We start from the raw sequence: 16,589 nt of genomic DNA on the forward strand, positions 1-16,589 counted from the left end.
CGATGCTAAGCGAGATATTAAGTAAGGGGTTTCTGAAAGTGCTTCCAAAGGCTGCAGGCGGATCGGGTACAATGCATGTGCGCCGGGCGCGCACACCATTTGTCAGCCTGCAGCCTTTGGGAGCACTTTCGGTGCCGCTTTGATGTTCTCAGGGAGCCGCGTGGCCACTGAGAACATCAAAGCGCGGCTACTGAGAACATCAAAGCGGCTGCGAAAAGTGATCACCATTTGCCATCCGAAGGCAGCCAGCCCATTCTTTTTCGGACTGATTAGTTCTTCAGTTCCCTTTAACTGTCCAGACCCCCTCATGACATGTTTTGATTTAGGATTACCTCACGTTTTGTTTTAATCTGTTAATTGTACACCCGATCTTTGAGGTAAAGTTGTTATCTCTAAAGGCTTTCTAATACTCATTCCTGGTTTAGGACTTGTGCCCCGATTACAATTTATAATACCCATCGCGCACTGCCTATACAAGCATGAATTCTTTTGGACCAGTTTGCTCTGATGAAAATAATTCACTTGATGGCAAAGCACCATATTAAAAAAACAGGGTCTCCTGCTTTTCAAAACATGCACAGTGCTGTTTATGTTTCTCCTGCGTACTGACGACAGTGGAAAATGTCTGCCTTTGTTTTTCACACTCCCAATGCAACAGCGGGTCTCTGGGCGCCCAGAAGGGATGTTTGCTTAAAGATTATGCAATCGCCCCACATCCCATTTATTCAACAACCTGACTCCAAGCTTCTTCAGTGGCTTGTTCAACCCTGTGTCTTCTCCACCGCTTCCACCGACCCACCCCATCTGTTTCTTCCCTACCCCTGTTAACCACCCTAGCCCAATTGACAAACCCAATAGGTCGCCCACGGGTGAGACCTGTTGGCTTTGCCAATGCTTTTTTATGTCATTTTGGGAGAGGCGGTGGGGGGAATTCTCCCACATCAAATATTCACTCATGCACAGATTTTCATTTATTGGGAAAAAAACACATTCAGAGACATAGCCTTGCGCAAGTCAAACAAAACTGGAAATAGTTCCAAGCACACGCCACGCGTGTGCATTTTTAAGTTATCTTGTATTTTTATAAAACGTGTGTCATTTGCTTGGGGATATTGCCATTCGCCTAATGTTTGTTAAATGAATGCTTTTGAAAAACAAACACTCCCGGTGTTCCTGCAGTAAGGTTGGAAACCCTTTATTTAGTGTTTGTAGTTCAAAAAATACAGACAGCGCGGCTTGGTAGCACTTACATTCAAATGCTACTCTAAGAAGTGTAGAAGGAAACAGACAAGAGGCCCCACTGTGGCACAAGGCAGACAGAAGTGTGAGTAGGGTTGGCGCACAGCGATTTTTGTACTTGACTTGTTCCTTGGTTTTAGGTGCTATACGAGTGATGTCAGGCGTCCCTCGACATCCAATGTAACAAGCTTAGTTGTGGGGTCAGTGGGACACTGGCCCCATCCTAGTATGCACACTGTATTCCCTCTGTGGTTTGCAGAGGTTTCGGAAAATATTTTTCAAGAGATGTTTGCAATCATGATTTTTTATTCATCATTTTTCTTTAGTACGTTATTTGCATTTTTTTAAATTCAATCGTCTTTGGTATCATATGGTACAATCCTTATGAGCATCCAGCATCCAATGCATTTCGGGGTATAAAACACCCCTTCATCAGGGAAAAGGACTCTGCAAACATAAAATGTGTGTATCAAAAGTATTGTAGAAAAACTAACCAAAAAACGCAGGATGCGCATGCATCTGATAACAAAGTGGTGAGGCGTGAGGGCTGTTTACGAGGTGCACCTTTCTGTGACCCTTTTAAACCCAAGTGCGGTGAGCACTATGCTGGTAATGGAATCTGAAACTGCTTACTTGTACCGTTCGCACGTTGTGGCATGTTCCTGTAAGGGGAAGACGTTAGGGTGCGTATTAGTTGGATGTTTACGGGTATAGTGCATTCGAGCGTGTAAACACGCAGTCCTGACTGCAAACTGACCTTAGAGTTTGTGAATGGTATCCTGCTTTCTTCGTCGCTGGTTCTGGCGGAACGCCATTGACCGCGATTGCCTTCGTTAAGGTGAACGTGGTCACGTGGGTTAGTGGAAGGGATGGGAGTGGTCCGACTATCGTTAAAGGAACAGTTTAGTGTAAGCGCGCTTTCCGGGTTAGTAAAACATGTAGTGCACTGTGGGAGTGGTAGTGTTATCACAACTGGCGAGTAAAGTCCAGGTGAACGGTGGGCTCGTACACAGAGGGTATTCGAGTAGTATACAGTAATATTATGCGCAATAAAGCAATATGCAATACTGTCAGCTGTAAATTAATGAAAAAACAATATACAGTATTGCCACCCAGAAATTAATAAAAAGCAAGGTTAAATCAAAAAGTCCTTGATTCGATCAGGAGTCAGTGACTCAGTCCACGAGCAACTTTTACAAGTAACAAGCAAATTCAATTCTTTCGTTGAGCCCCAGTGGCTTCTGTGTTGAGAGTCTGTAAATCCAGAAGTTTTCTCTTTGGAGTAGAAATTTGGTATTGTCTCTGCCCTCTTGTTTGGCAATGGTTTCCAGTATTATAAATTTCAACTGTGCGATGTTGTGTTTCTCCTCGTGGAAATGAACTGCTAGCGCTGATTTGATGTTCTTAAGGCGAATGTTAGATTTATGCTCTGTGAGCCTAGTTTTGATTTTACGTTCAGTTTTTCCGATGTAGAGTTTTCCACAAGGGCATTTGAGAGCATAAATTACGTTGTTGGTATCGCATGTGGCATTGACTTGAAGTTTAATCTTGTGTCCCTTCATCGGATGGTTGATTGTATTGCCTCTAATGATAGAATTACAGTTTCCGCAATTGTGACATGGTTTTGTGCCAGTGTAAATGGTTTGTTTGATTAACCTTTGACGCACAAGTTCACCTAAGTTGCGTGATCTGGTGTATGCGAACAGCGGAGGTTCTTGAAAAATCTGATTGAAATCAGGTTCCAGGTTTAATAGTGGCCAATGTTGATGAATGATCTTTTTGAATTTGTTGGTCATGGTTGAAAACTTTGAGACGATCACTAGACGTGTCTGCTGCTTCTTAATGCTTGGTTGTAGCAATTTATTTCTATCCAGGTTATTGATCCTCTGTAGGGAATTCTCAATAATGTTTTCTGGATACCCTCTTTTGTGAAACTTCTGTGCCACTTCATTAATCCGTTTTGTTGCATTTTGGGGATTGGATGTAATCCTTTTTGCTCGTGCCATTTGAGAGAAAGGTAGGTGAGTTTTCAGGTTAGATTCGTGGAAACTGCTGTAGTGTAGCATGTTATTTCTATCTGTTGGCTTGGTGTACAGATCTGTTTCAAATTCCGTTCCTTTGATAGAGACTTTGACATCCAGGAAGTTCACACTAGTATTTGAGATTTCCCAGGTCAGTTGTATTCTTTCGTCTATTTCATTGAATTCCAGCAATCTAGTTAGCAGTTCCTCTTGGGAGCTTTTCCACACAATGAAGATATCATCTATATATCTTGTAAACAGCAATAGATGATCTGTCCAGTTTTTGTTGTTGAGAATATGTTGCTCTTCGAAAAATTGCATAAATATATTCGCATACGCTGGGGCCGCTGAATTGCCCATAGCCATGCCCACGAGTTGTTGATACCACGTATTCTGATGTTTAAAATAACTGTGGTACAACGTGAATATCATCAGTTCCATTAGAAATGTTTGAAACGGTCTTTCAATGTCTGTTTTGAGTAAGGATTGTTCTATGGCTTCAATTCCCAAAGAGTGGGGTATTGATGTGTACAGGGAACGTACATCCGCTGTGCATAAGATGAGGTCTTGGTTTGCTTCTAGTTTGAGGTTCGTGAGTTTGGTGATAAAATGTGTCGTGTCCTTGGTATATGAACTCATGTTTTGTACTGTGGGTTGAAGGTATTTATCCAGTAGTTGTCCGATAGGTTCATGTAAACTTCCACATGTCGAGACTATGGGTCTCATGGGTGGGTCCATTAGATTTTTATGGATTTTTGGGACCATTCTTAGGATCGGGCTTCTGGGGTTTAGTTTGGTAAGAAAATTCTTGGTTTTGGTGTTGATTGTGCCCATTTCATGTGCTTTGTCTAGTATCTTGTTGAGATTCTTCATATATTCCATTGTGGGGTTTATATCCAATTTCATATATGTTGTCGTGTCATTGATGTGTTGTAACACTTTTGATTCATACATAGTTGTGTTCATGATTATCAATGCACCGCCCTTGTCTGCTTTGACACATGTGATGGTTTCATTGTTGGATATTTTCCTCAGTGTTGTTAAGTCCTTTTGGGTGATGTTCTTAGTCTTGGTGCGTTTAGGATTGATTTTATTGAGATCCTGTTTGACTCTATTTTCGAATAGGTCTAATGTTTTGTGGCTTACTGGTGGTTGATATGTGCTGTGCGGTCTTAGTCCTAGCAGTTGGTCTGGTTCCACTTGAGTGGTGGGAGGTAAAACATTGTCAAAAAAATGACGAAGTCGGAGTTTCCGCATGAGTTTGAAGAAACTGACTTCCAGTTCCAAGGTGTTGGAGTCAGTCGTGGGTACGAATGAAGTTCCCTTCTGTAGAAGTTTAATTTCTTGTTAGGTGAGGTGGTAGTTACTGATATTGATCACTAGTTGTTCTGTGCTTTCTTGGTTTGTTTGTCCTTGATCGTTCCCGTTGTACTCCTCGTGGTCGGTGGCTCTTTCCTTGTTTCTTTGTCTTTTGTTCTGTCCTCTCCGGGGTCGCCTTTTTGTGTTTGGCCCTGTTCTAAAAAAGGACTTTGATCCGGTTGGTGGCTAGTCGTAGGTTGTTGTGCTCTGGTTGTATCAGGTTCCGTTGTTGTTGGTTGAGTTCTCTTAGTTCTTTGGGTACTATCACTGTCTGATGAAGAAGTGTCTGTCTGTGATGTGTAAGGTTTGTTACGTCTTTTTTGGGCATAGACTTCTGCCCATGTATAAACCTCTCCGAGCTTATAATCCAGAGTATCTCTCCTATATTTGCGTATTTTGCGTTCATTGATGTCTTTAGTGTGTTTGTCCATCTGGGTTTGGATGTCCTCCAGTATGTCTTTAAGCTCATCCTCCGTTAACATCTTGGACAGTTCAGTTGATGTCTCCTCTATCTCTCTAGCTAGTTCCCCAAGTATTCCAGATAGTTCTTCTATAATTAGAAGGATCAGGTCGAGTGAACATTTATTTAAAATCTCAAACCACCTTTCTTGGAAGGTTTTAGAGTTCTTGCAAAGTGATGGTCTAAGTGCGATTCTGAGTCCCCTTGGTATGCGTAAGTTACGGTGATACTTCACCAAAGTGCTTGCGTGTAGTTGTTGGTTTATGCGTCTTTTACTTAGGTAAATTAGTTGTTTTATGTGTTGCTCTTTGGAGCGAGTTGTAGTCTCCTGGGCATTTTCCTCCCTAATGAGTGCGTAGATCCGATTAGCTTCATCCGATTTAAACGCAAAGGTTGAGGCTCTGGCCTCTGTGCTCTTGGAAATGTCGTCGAAGTTACTCATTGTCAATCTCTTTTGCGTGCTGCCGGCCCAGTGGTGGACGCGAAAACGTAAAACAGGAGTGTGAGTAGGGTTGGCGCACAGCGATTTTTGTACTTGACTTGTTCCTTGGTTTTAGGTGCTATACGAGTGATGTCAGGCGTCCCTCGACATCCAATGTAACAAGCTTAGTTGTGGGGTCAGTGGGACACTGGCCCCATCCTAGTATGCACACTGTATTCCCTCTGTGGTTTGCAGAGGTTTCGGAAAATATTTTTCAAGAGATGTTTGCAATCATGATTTTTTATTCATCATTTTTCTTTAGTACGTTATTTGCATTTTTTTAAATTCAATCGTCTTTGGTATCATATGGTACAATCCTTATGAGCATCCAGCATCCAATGCATTTCGGGGTATAAAACACCCCTTCATCAGGGAAAAGGACTCTGCAAACATAAAATGTGTGTATCAAAAGTATTGTAGAAAAACTAACCAAAAAACGCAGGATGCGCATGCATCTGATAACAAAGTGGTGAGGCGTGAGGGCTGTTTACGAGGTGCACCTTTCTGTGACCCTTTTAAACCCAAGTGCGGTGAGCGCTATGCTGGTAATGGAATCTGAAACTGCTTACTTGTACCGTTCGCACGTTGTGGCATGTTCCTGTAAGGGGAAGACGTTAGGGTGCGTATTAGCGCTGATTTGATGTTCTTAAGGCGAATGTTAGATTTATGCTCTGTGAGCCTAGTTTTGATTTTACGTTCAGTTTTTCCGATGTAGAGTTTTCCACAAGGGCATTTGAGAGCATAAATTACGTTGTTGGTATCGCATGTGGCATTGACTTGAAGTTTAATCTTGTGTCCCTTCATCGGATGGTTGATTGTATTGCCTCTAATGATAGAATTACAGTTTCCGCAATTGTGACATGGTTTTGTGCCAGTGTAAATGGTTTGTTTGATTAACCTTTGACGCACAAGTTCACCTAAGTTGCGTGATCTGGTGTATGCGAACAGCGGAGGTTCTTGACCACGTTCACCTTAACGAAGGCAATCGCGGTCAATGGCGTTCCGCCAGAACCAGCGACGAAGAAAGCAGGATACCATTCACAAACTCTAAGGTCAGTTTGCAGTCAGGACTGCGTGTTTACACGCTCGAATGCACTATACCCGTAAACATCCAACTAATACGCACCCTAACGTCTTCCCCTTACAGGAACATGCCACAACGTGCGAACGGTACAAGTAAGCAGTTTCAGATTCCATTACCAGCATAGCGCTCACCGCACTTGGGTTTAAAAGGGTCACAGAAAGGTGCACCTCGTAAACAGCCCTCACGCCTCACCACTTTGTTATCAGATGCATGCGCATCCTGCGTTTTTTGGTTAGTTTTTCTACAATACTTTTGATACACACATTTTATGTTTGCAGAGTCCTTTTCCCTGATGAAGGGGTGTTTTATACCCCGAAATGCATTGGATGCTGGATGCTCATAAGGATTGTACCATATGATACCAAAGACGATTGAATTTAAAAAAATGCAAATAACGTACTAAAGAAAAATGATGAATAAAAAATCATGATTGCAAACATCTCTTGAAAAATATTTTCCGAAACCTCTGCAAACCACAGAGGGAATACAGTGTGCATACTAGGATGGGGCCAGTGTCCCACTGACCCCACAACTAAGCTTGTTACATTGGATGTCGAGGGACGCCTGACATCACTCGTATAGCACCTAAAACCAAGGAACAAGTCAAGTACAAAAATCGCTGTGCGCCAACCCTACTCACACTCCTGTTTTACGTTTTCGCGTCCACCACTGGGCCGGCAGCACGCAAAAGAGATTGACAATGAGTAACTTCGACGACATTTCCAAGAGCACAGAGGCCAGAGCCTCAACCTTTGCGTTTAAATCGGATGAAGCTAATCGGATCTACGCACTCATTAGGGAGGAAAATGCCCAGGAGACTACAACTCGCTCCAAAGAGCAACACATAAAACAACTAATTTACCTAAGTAAAAGACGCATAAACCAACAACTACACGCAAGCACTTTGGTGAAGTATCACCGTAACTTACGCATACCAAGGGGACTCAGAATCGCACTTAGACCATCACTTTGCAAGAACTCTAAAACCTTCCAAGAAAGGTGGTTTGAGATTTTAAATAAATGTTCACTCGACCTGATCCTTCTAATTATAGAAGAACTATCTGGAATACTTGGGGAACTAGCTAGAGAGATAGAGGAGACATCAACTGAACTGTCCAAGATGTTAACGGAGGATGAGCTTAAAGACATACTGGAGGACATCCAAACCCAGATGGACAAACACACTAAAGACATCAATGAACGCAAAATACGCAAATATAGGAGAGATACTCTGGATTATAAGCTCGGAGAGGTTTATACATGGGCAGAAGTCTATGCCCAAAAAAGACGTAACAAACCTTACACATCACAGACAGACACTTCTTCATCAGACAGTGATAGTACCCAAAGAACTAAGAGAACTCAACCAACAACAACGGAACCTGATACAACCAGAGCACAACAACCTACGACTAGCCACCAACCGGATCAAAGTCCTTTTTTAGAACAGGGCCAAACACAAAAAGGCGACCCCGGAGAGGACAGAACAAAAGACAAAGAAACAAGGAAAGAGCCACCGACCACGAGGAGTACAACGGGAACGATCAAGGACAAACAAACCAAGAAAGCACAGAACAACTAGTGATCAATATCAGTAACTACCACCTCACCCAACAAGAAATTAAACTTCTACAGAAGGGAACTTCATTCGTACCCACGACTGACTCCAACACCTTGGAACTGGAAGTCAGTTTCTTCAAACTCATGCGGAAACTCCGACTTCGTCATTTTTTTGACAATGTTTTACCTCCCACCACTCAAGTGGAACCAGACCAACTGCTAGGACTAAGACCGCACAGCACATATCAACCACCAGTAAGCCACAAAACATTAGACCTATTCGAAAATAGAGTCAAACAGGATCTCAATAAAATCAATCCTAAACGCACCAAGACTAAGAACATCACCCAAAAGGACTTAACAACACTGAGGAAAATATCCAACAATGAAACCATCACATGTGTCAAAGCAGACAAGGGCGGTGCATTGATAATCATGAACACAACTATGTATGAATCAAAAGTGTTACAACACATCAATGACACGACAACATATATGAAATTGGATATAAACCCCACAATGGAATATATGAAGAATCTCAACAAGATACTAGACAAAGCACATGAAATGGGCACAATCAACACCAAAACCAAGAATTTTCTTACCAAACTAAACCCCAGAAGCCCGATCCTAAGAATGGTCCCAAAAATCCATAAAAATCTAATGGACCCACCCATGAGACCCATAGTCTCGACATGTGGAAGTTTACATGAACCTATCGGACAACTACTGGATAAATACCTTCAACCCACAGTACAAAACATGAGTTCATATACCAAGGACACGACACATTTTATCACCAAACTCACGAACCTCAAACTAGAAGCAAACCAAGACCTCATCTTATGCACAGCGGATGTACGTTCCCTGTACACATCAATACCCCACTCTTTGGGAATTGAAGCCATAGAACAATCCTTACTCAAAACAGACATTGAAAGACCGTTTCAAACATTTCTAATGGAACTGATGATATTCACGTTGTACCACAGTTATTTTAAACATCAGAATACGTGGTATCAACAACTCGTGGGCATGGCTATGGGCAATTCAGCGGCCCCAGCGTATGCGAATATATTTATGCAATTTTTCGAAGAGCAACATATTCTCAACAACAAAAACTGGACAGATCATCTATTGCTGTTTACAAGATATATAGATGATATCTTCATTGTGTGGAAAAGCTCCCAAGAGGAACTGCTAACTAGATTGCTGGAATTCAATGAAATAGACGAAAGAATACAACTGACCTGGGAAATCTCAAATACTAGTGTGAACTTCCTGGATGTCAAAGTCTCTATCAAAGGAACGGAATTTGAAACAGATCTGTACACCAAGCCAACAGATAGAAATAACATGCTACACTACAGCAGTTTCCACGAATCTAACCTGAAAACTCACCTACCTTTCTCTCAAATGGCACGAGCAAAAAGGATTACATCCAATCCCCAAAATGCAACAAAACGGATTAATGAAGTGGCACAGAAGTTTCACAAAAGAGGGTATCCAGAAAACATTATTGAGAATTCCCTACAGAGGATCAATAACCTGGATAGAAATAAATTGCTACAACCAAGCATTAAGAAGCAGCAGACACGTCTAGTGATCGTCTCAAAGTTTTCAACCATGACCAACAAATTCAAAAAGATCATTCATCAACATTGGCCACTATTAAACCTGGAACCTGATTTCAATCAGATTTTTCAAGAACCTCCGCTGTTCGCATACACCAGATCATGCAACTTAGGTGAACTTGTGCGTCAAAGGTTAATCAAACAAACCATTTACACTGGCACAAAACCATGTCACAATTGCGGAAACTGTAATTCTATCATTAGAGGCAATACAATCAACCATCCGATGAAGGGACACAAGATTAAACTTCAAGTCAATGCCACATGCGATACCAACAACGTAATTTATGCTCTCAAATGCCCTTGTGGAAAACTCTACATCGGAAAAACTGAACGTAAAATCAAAACTAGGCTCACAGAGCATAAATCTAACATTCGCCTTAAGAACATCAAATCAGCGCTAGCAGTTCATTTCCACGAGGAGAAACACAACATCGCACAGTTGAAATTTATAATACTGGAAACCATTGCCAAACAAGAGGGCAGAGACAATACCAAATTTCTACTCCAAAGAGAAAACTTCTGGATTTACAGACTCTCAACACAGAAGCCACTGGGGCTCAACGAAAGAATTGAATTTGCTTGTTACTTGTAAAAGTTGCTCGTGGACTGAGTCACTGACTCCTGATCGAATCAAGGACTTTTTGATTTAACCTTGCTTTTTATTAATTTCTGGGTGGCAATACTGTATATTGTTTTTTCATTAATTTACAGCTGACAGTATTGCATATTGCTTTATTGCGCATAATATTACTGTATACTACTCGAATACCCTCTGTGTACGAGCCCACCGTTCACCTGGACTTTACTCGCCAGTTGTGATAACACTACCACTCCCACAGTGCACTACATGTTTTACTAACCCGGAAAGCGCGCTTACACTAAACTGTTCCTTTAACGATAGTCGGACCACTCCCATCCCTTCCACTAACCCACGTGACCACGTTCACCTTAACGAAGGCAATCGCGGTCAATGGCGTTCCGCCAGAACCAGCGACGAAGAAAGCAGGATACCATTCACAAACTCTAAGGTCAGTTTGCAGTCAGGACTGCGTGTTTACACGCTCGAATGCACTATACCCGTAAACATCCAACTAATACGCACCCTAACGTCTTCCCCTTACAGGAACATGCCACAACGTGCGAACGGTACAAGTAAGCAGTTTCAGATTCCATTACCAGCATAGCGCTCACCGCACTTGGGTTTAAAAGGGTCACAGAAAGGTGCACCTCGTAAACAGCCCTCACGCCTCACCACTTTGTTATCAGATGCATGCGCATCCTGCGTTTTTTGGTTAGTTTTTCTACAATACTTTTGATACACACATTTTATGTTTGCAGAGTCCTTTTCCCTGATGAAGGGGTGTTTTATACCCCGAAATGCATTGGATGCTGGATGCTCATAAGGATTGTACCATATGATACCAAAGACGATTGAATTTAAAAAAATGCAAATAACGTACTAAAGAAAAATGATGAATAAAAAATCATGATTGCAAACATCTCTTGAAAAATATTTTCCGAAACCTCTGCAAACCACAGAGGGAATACAGTGTGCATACTAGGATGGGGCCAGTGTCCCACTGACCCCACAACTAAGCTTGTTACAAGGCAGACAGAGTCATCCTCCTCCATTCCGGTTACCCCTCCGCAGGGCATTTGTTTATGGTTACTTCTTAACACTTCCATCCCCCATAAGCCTGTCCTTTCTACTGTTGTTTCTGCCTGGTTTTGAACGTGCTTGCAGAACAAAACCCGTTCACTCTACGGGCGATTTTTGTAAAATTAGGCAAGATAACTGCAAGCTTGGTTGAATTACTTTTAAACAATAAATACAAATGCTTACTAAAAATGCCTCAAACGTGCTTTTAAACTAAATAAAAAACCCTTACTGTAGTTTTTGTTTGTGTCTGCCCGTGTTTTAGTAATGTAGCCTTCACCAGACTTCTAGTGCCGTTGTAAACAGGGATGTACATCATGTAATCTCGTCACAGCGCTTTAGACAGCGCAGGAAACGGGTGGCTGCGCAACACAATGAACGTGTGTGGGGGTAATCACTTCATAGTCCCATTGAGAGAATCCAGTCTTAAGAAAATAATATAAGAATGTGGTTAGTATGACAGTGTACCAACTCCATTCTAAATTGGACGTGAATATATTTTATATTTTATTATACCTGGACCTTACATTGAAATTTCTTTTCTCCCCTATTTGCTTACATTTTCTTTCAAAGGCAATGGTTCTGTTTACTTTTAGCAGCAGATCTCGGTGAACTACAGTTCGCTAAATGTCCAGAATGTGAACATTTGGCTTCTAGTGCCGTGTGGACTATAGTTCCCACAATCTCTTGTGCAGAGACCCTCCTCCTCCAGTGTCAAAGAGCTCATAAATTCACAGGCCCGGAGATTAACATCATTGGGACTTTATGCCTTTTGTTCTAATTTGCATAGAGCATTATTCTGATTTAAAGCAAGAAGGCACTCAATCACAAGTATTCCGTTAATATTCGGCATATTTTAATTATATACTCGGCTAACGGCCATTAAAGTTTCCCTATTACAGAGGCAGTTGATTTATTATAGGAGTGAAGAAAGCAACATCATGGAGTCGGCTTCTTCAAATTGTTTCTTGGCAACAAGGGGTGTCCAAAGTTTCTTTCCTCATGAAGCACATGTATTTCTTGCAAGATCCCATGAGAACTACACAAAGCGCAAGTTTATCGCCAGTTCCCCTTTGCAAGTAAATTTGATGATTTTTACAGTAGTTCACTGACCGTGTCCCCATGTTGAGTCTGTCATAAGGTAAGCACTCGTGCAGTAGAGGATGCTGGTGCGTCGAGAGAAAGACGCCTAGACCCATCACTTTCTGTAAATTGGGCAGACAGTTGCTAGCACAGCAGACTTAAACTCAACTTCACAGTTCTCCAAGACATTTATGACGAACCAAATGCAGCGTGACTAAACTTCATAACCTGTGTATCAAAACCATTCAACCAGTATGATAGTGTAACGCAAAACTAAGTTTACATAATAAAAACGTGGTATGGGCCTACTTGCAATCCTTCCTTTCAAACCAGTGGAACTTAGATATAGATCCTTTATACTGGCATTCCTGATTATCGGCCCTTGAGTGTCCACACACACAACCACACACAACCACGCACACACACAACCACAAACACAACACACACAACCACAAACACACACACACAACCACAACACACACAACCACACACACAACCACACACACACAACCAAAACCACACACACAACCAAAACCGCACACACAACCACACACACACAACCACACACACACAGCCACACACACACAGCCACACACACACACAACCACACACACACAGCCACACACACACAGCCACACACACAACCACACACACACAACCACACACACACACAACCACACAAACAACCACACATACAACCATACACACAGCCACACCCAACAACACACACAAACACAACACACAACCACAATCAAAACCAAACACACAACCAAAACCACACACACAACCACACACAGAACCACACACACTACCACACATACAACCACACACACACAAACACACACCACACACACAACCAACCACACATACAACCACACATACAACCACACACACAACCACACACTCAACCACACATACACAACCACCCAACCACACACACAACCACACACACACACAAACAACCACACACACACAACCACACACACAACCAAACTTACACAACCACACACACACAACCACACACACAACCACAACAACCACACACACAATCACACAAGCACACACAACCACACATACAACCACACACACACAACCACACACACAACCACACAAACCACACACAACCACACCCAACCAAACACACACAACCACACACACAACCACACACCCACACACAACCACAAACCCACACACATCCACAAGCACACACAACCACACACACACCCACACACACACACAACCATACAAAAACAACCACACACACACAACCACACACACAACCACAACATTAGACACAACCACACAACCACACACACAACCACACACACTACCACACACAACCGCACACACACACAGCCACATACACATAAACACACACAACCGCACACAATCACACAAACACACACACAAGCACACACACACACACACACACAACCACAGCCAACCACATGCACACAACCACATGCACACAACCACACACAACAACGCACAACCACACGCACAACCACACACAACACATACAACCACACACACAACCACACACGCATAAACACACACAACTACACACACAACCACAAGCACACACACAACCACACACCCACACACAACACACACAACCACACACACAACCACACACGCAACCACAAACACAACACACACAACCACACACACAACCTCACACACACAACCACACACACAACCACACACAACCACAACCACACATAATCGCACACACACACAACCACATAAACACACACAACCACAGACACAATCACACAAGCACACACACAAGTACACACACATCCCCACACAAACAACCACCCACACACACCCACACACAAAACCACACACAACCACACACACATACCACAAGCACACACACAACCAGACACACAACCACACACACACACACAGAAGCACACACACAACAATACAGACAACCACAACTACACACACAACCAGACACACAACCACACAAACAACACACACAACCTTACACACAAACACAACCTCATCCACACAGAAAACCACAACCACACGCACAACCACACCCACCTACACACAAGCAACCACACACACACAACCACACACAACCACACACACATCCACCCACTCATACACAGCCACACACACAACCACACACACAGACACACACACACAGACACATACACAGACACACAACCAGACACACAACCACACACACACACACAATCACACACACAACCACACACTGTTGGACTTGGCCCTTCTGGCAGGTTCACCCCTAAACTTTTTTGCTTTTAGTATGTGATTTAGTGGTAGTTATTTTTGGTTTCTGCGCACTTTCACTGTGTCCCAGTGGAAAGTGCGTGCGCACTCTAAGTGCGTGGAGTAAGGTTGGCCTGCCCTCCCATAGGAATGCATGGGGAATGTCTGTGTCCCTGGTAGTTTCTGATGGGTGAGGTGTGCAGACTCGAGTGGGCCCAGCCTTGCCCCCATCTTGCTGCATTCCAAGGACTCCTTTGCTGTTTATTGTCCTCTAGCGATGAGAGCGCTTTGTTCCTGCCACCAGAGCCTTGAAGCGCTTTATTTTGATACTATAGCGCTTGGGAGCGCTGTATTCCCCCCTAAGCACCTGAAAACGCTTTATTTTTCTGATAGCGCTTTACTTCTCTTTAAAGCCGGTGCCCACCCGGCATTGCCCCGCGAAATTGTCCCCGCCGCCGCCCGGCCCACAGCAGGAAGTCAGGCAGGCCAGGGGCGGGACCGAGGGACACCCGGAAGTGCTCTATTCAAAACCGGAAGCGGACGGGAGCCCACCCCGCGCTCCGGTGAGAAGAGGAGCTGAGTGACTAGCATGGCTGGGGCTCGAGTGAAGAGCCCTGTGTGCAGGCAGAGCCCCGGCCCGCTTGCAGAGAAGTCCGGAGCAGAGCGGAAGCATGCTGGTTCCCCCGTGGGGCTCTCCCGAGGAAGGCCCCGCCCGCCGCCACTATCAGCACCTGGCCCCCAGAAGCAGGACCCGGTGAGTCAGAGAGTCCCGTGGTGCCCCATCAGGAGAGGCCCAGAGCACGGGACCGGCCAGAGGAGCCAAGCAGAGCCGGTGAGTGGGGCCCTTGGGTGCATTGTAAGGGAGAAGGGTGTCTGGGCACATTGCTGGTGCCCACCCCTCCCGCCTGTGCTATCTTGAGCTGAGGCCCCACCGGCAAAGGGGGCATAATTGTTTATTCTGAGTCCCCAGAAGGGGGACTCCAACGTTACGGGGCAAGTTGCTCTGCGAGCCCACGAGGGGCTCAGGGGGCATTTCAGTCGAGCCCAGAAAGGCTCAGGGCATTGCTTTGGTGTAGAGCCCACGAGAGGCTCCAAAAGACGGCATTTTGTGTGCGAGCCCAGAGAGGCTTGTGGGGTCATATTTGTTGAGCCCTGCGAGGCTCCCAGCCCACAGTTGTTTTAGAGCCCCAGAGAGGCTCTGGAGTGCCATTCTGTTGGTTTAGAGCCACAAGGCTCTTGGGGGACACAAGTGCTTTGGCCAGAGCCTGCGAGGCTCCAGCGTTGGCCCATCATTGTCTTCACTGCTGCCCAGCACTTAGTGGGCAGCTGCTACGTTTAGGCCCCTGACATTGGGACACAGGGCGTCCTAGCCCGAACAAGGCCAGAGGGCCTAGGTACAGTCACAGGTGGTGACTAATGTGATTTTTGCGCAATTGTGTTTTCCTGCACCTCTGAATGTGTTTTTATGCATCATGTGTTTTCTTTCCCTACACCTCTGAATGTTAGGATGCATCATGTGTAAATGTTCCTATGCCTATACCCCTAAATGTATGGTGATACTTAGGTGCTTGTTCTTGCTAGTACAGGTGTTGCTAGTGAGGTCCTGGTTCCCTGCGTGACCTGTTCCTTAGGTGGTTAGGGTTGCGTAGGTGGTACTTACCTGTTACCAGTGGTTACTGGTGGTGTGCTAATTTGTGCTACAGTGATTTTATATTCTATGTTCTAAGTGCTAAAAGTGTCTATTCCTGACAGTGGTCCAGG

The 16,589-nt window shown here is 44.0% G+C and overlaps 1 protein-coding gene across 1 annotated transcript in view; it reads left to right on the forward strand.

Moving 5' to 3' along the window:
• NPHP1 (nephrocystin 1) overlaps window positions 1–16,589 on the forward strand; it is a 699,686-nt gene that overhangs the window by 640,305 nt on the left and 42,792 nt on the right. The window lies entirely within an intron of this gene.

This window comes from Lissotriton vulgaris, chromosome 6 (genome assembly GCF_964263255.1).
Source record: "Lissotriton vulgaris chromosome 6, aLisVul1.2, whole genome shotgun sequence".
Lineage (NCBI taxonomy): Eukaryota > Metazoa > Chordata > Amphibia > Caudata > Salamandridae > Lissotriton > Lissotriton vulgaris.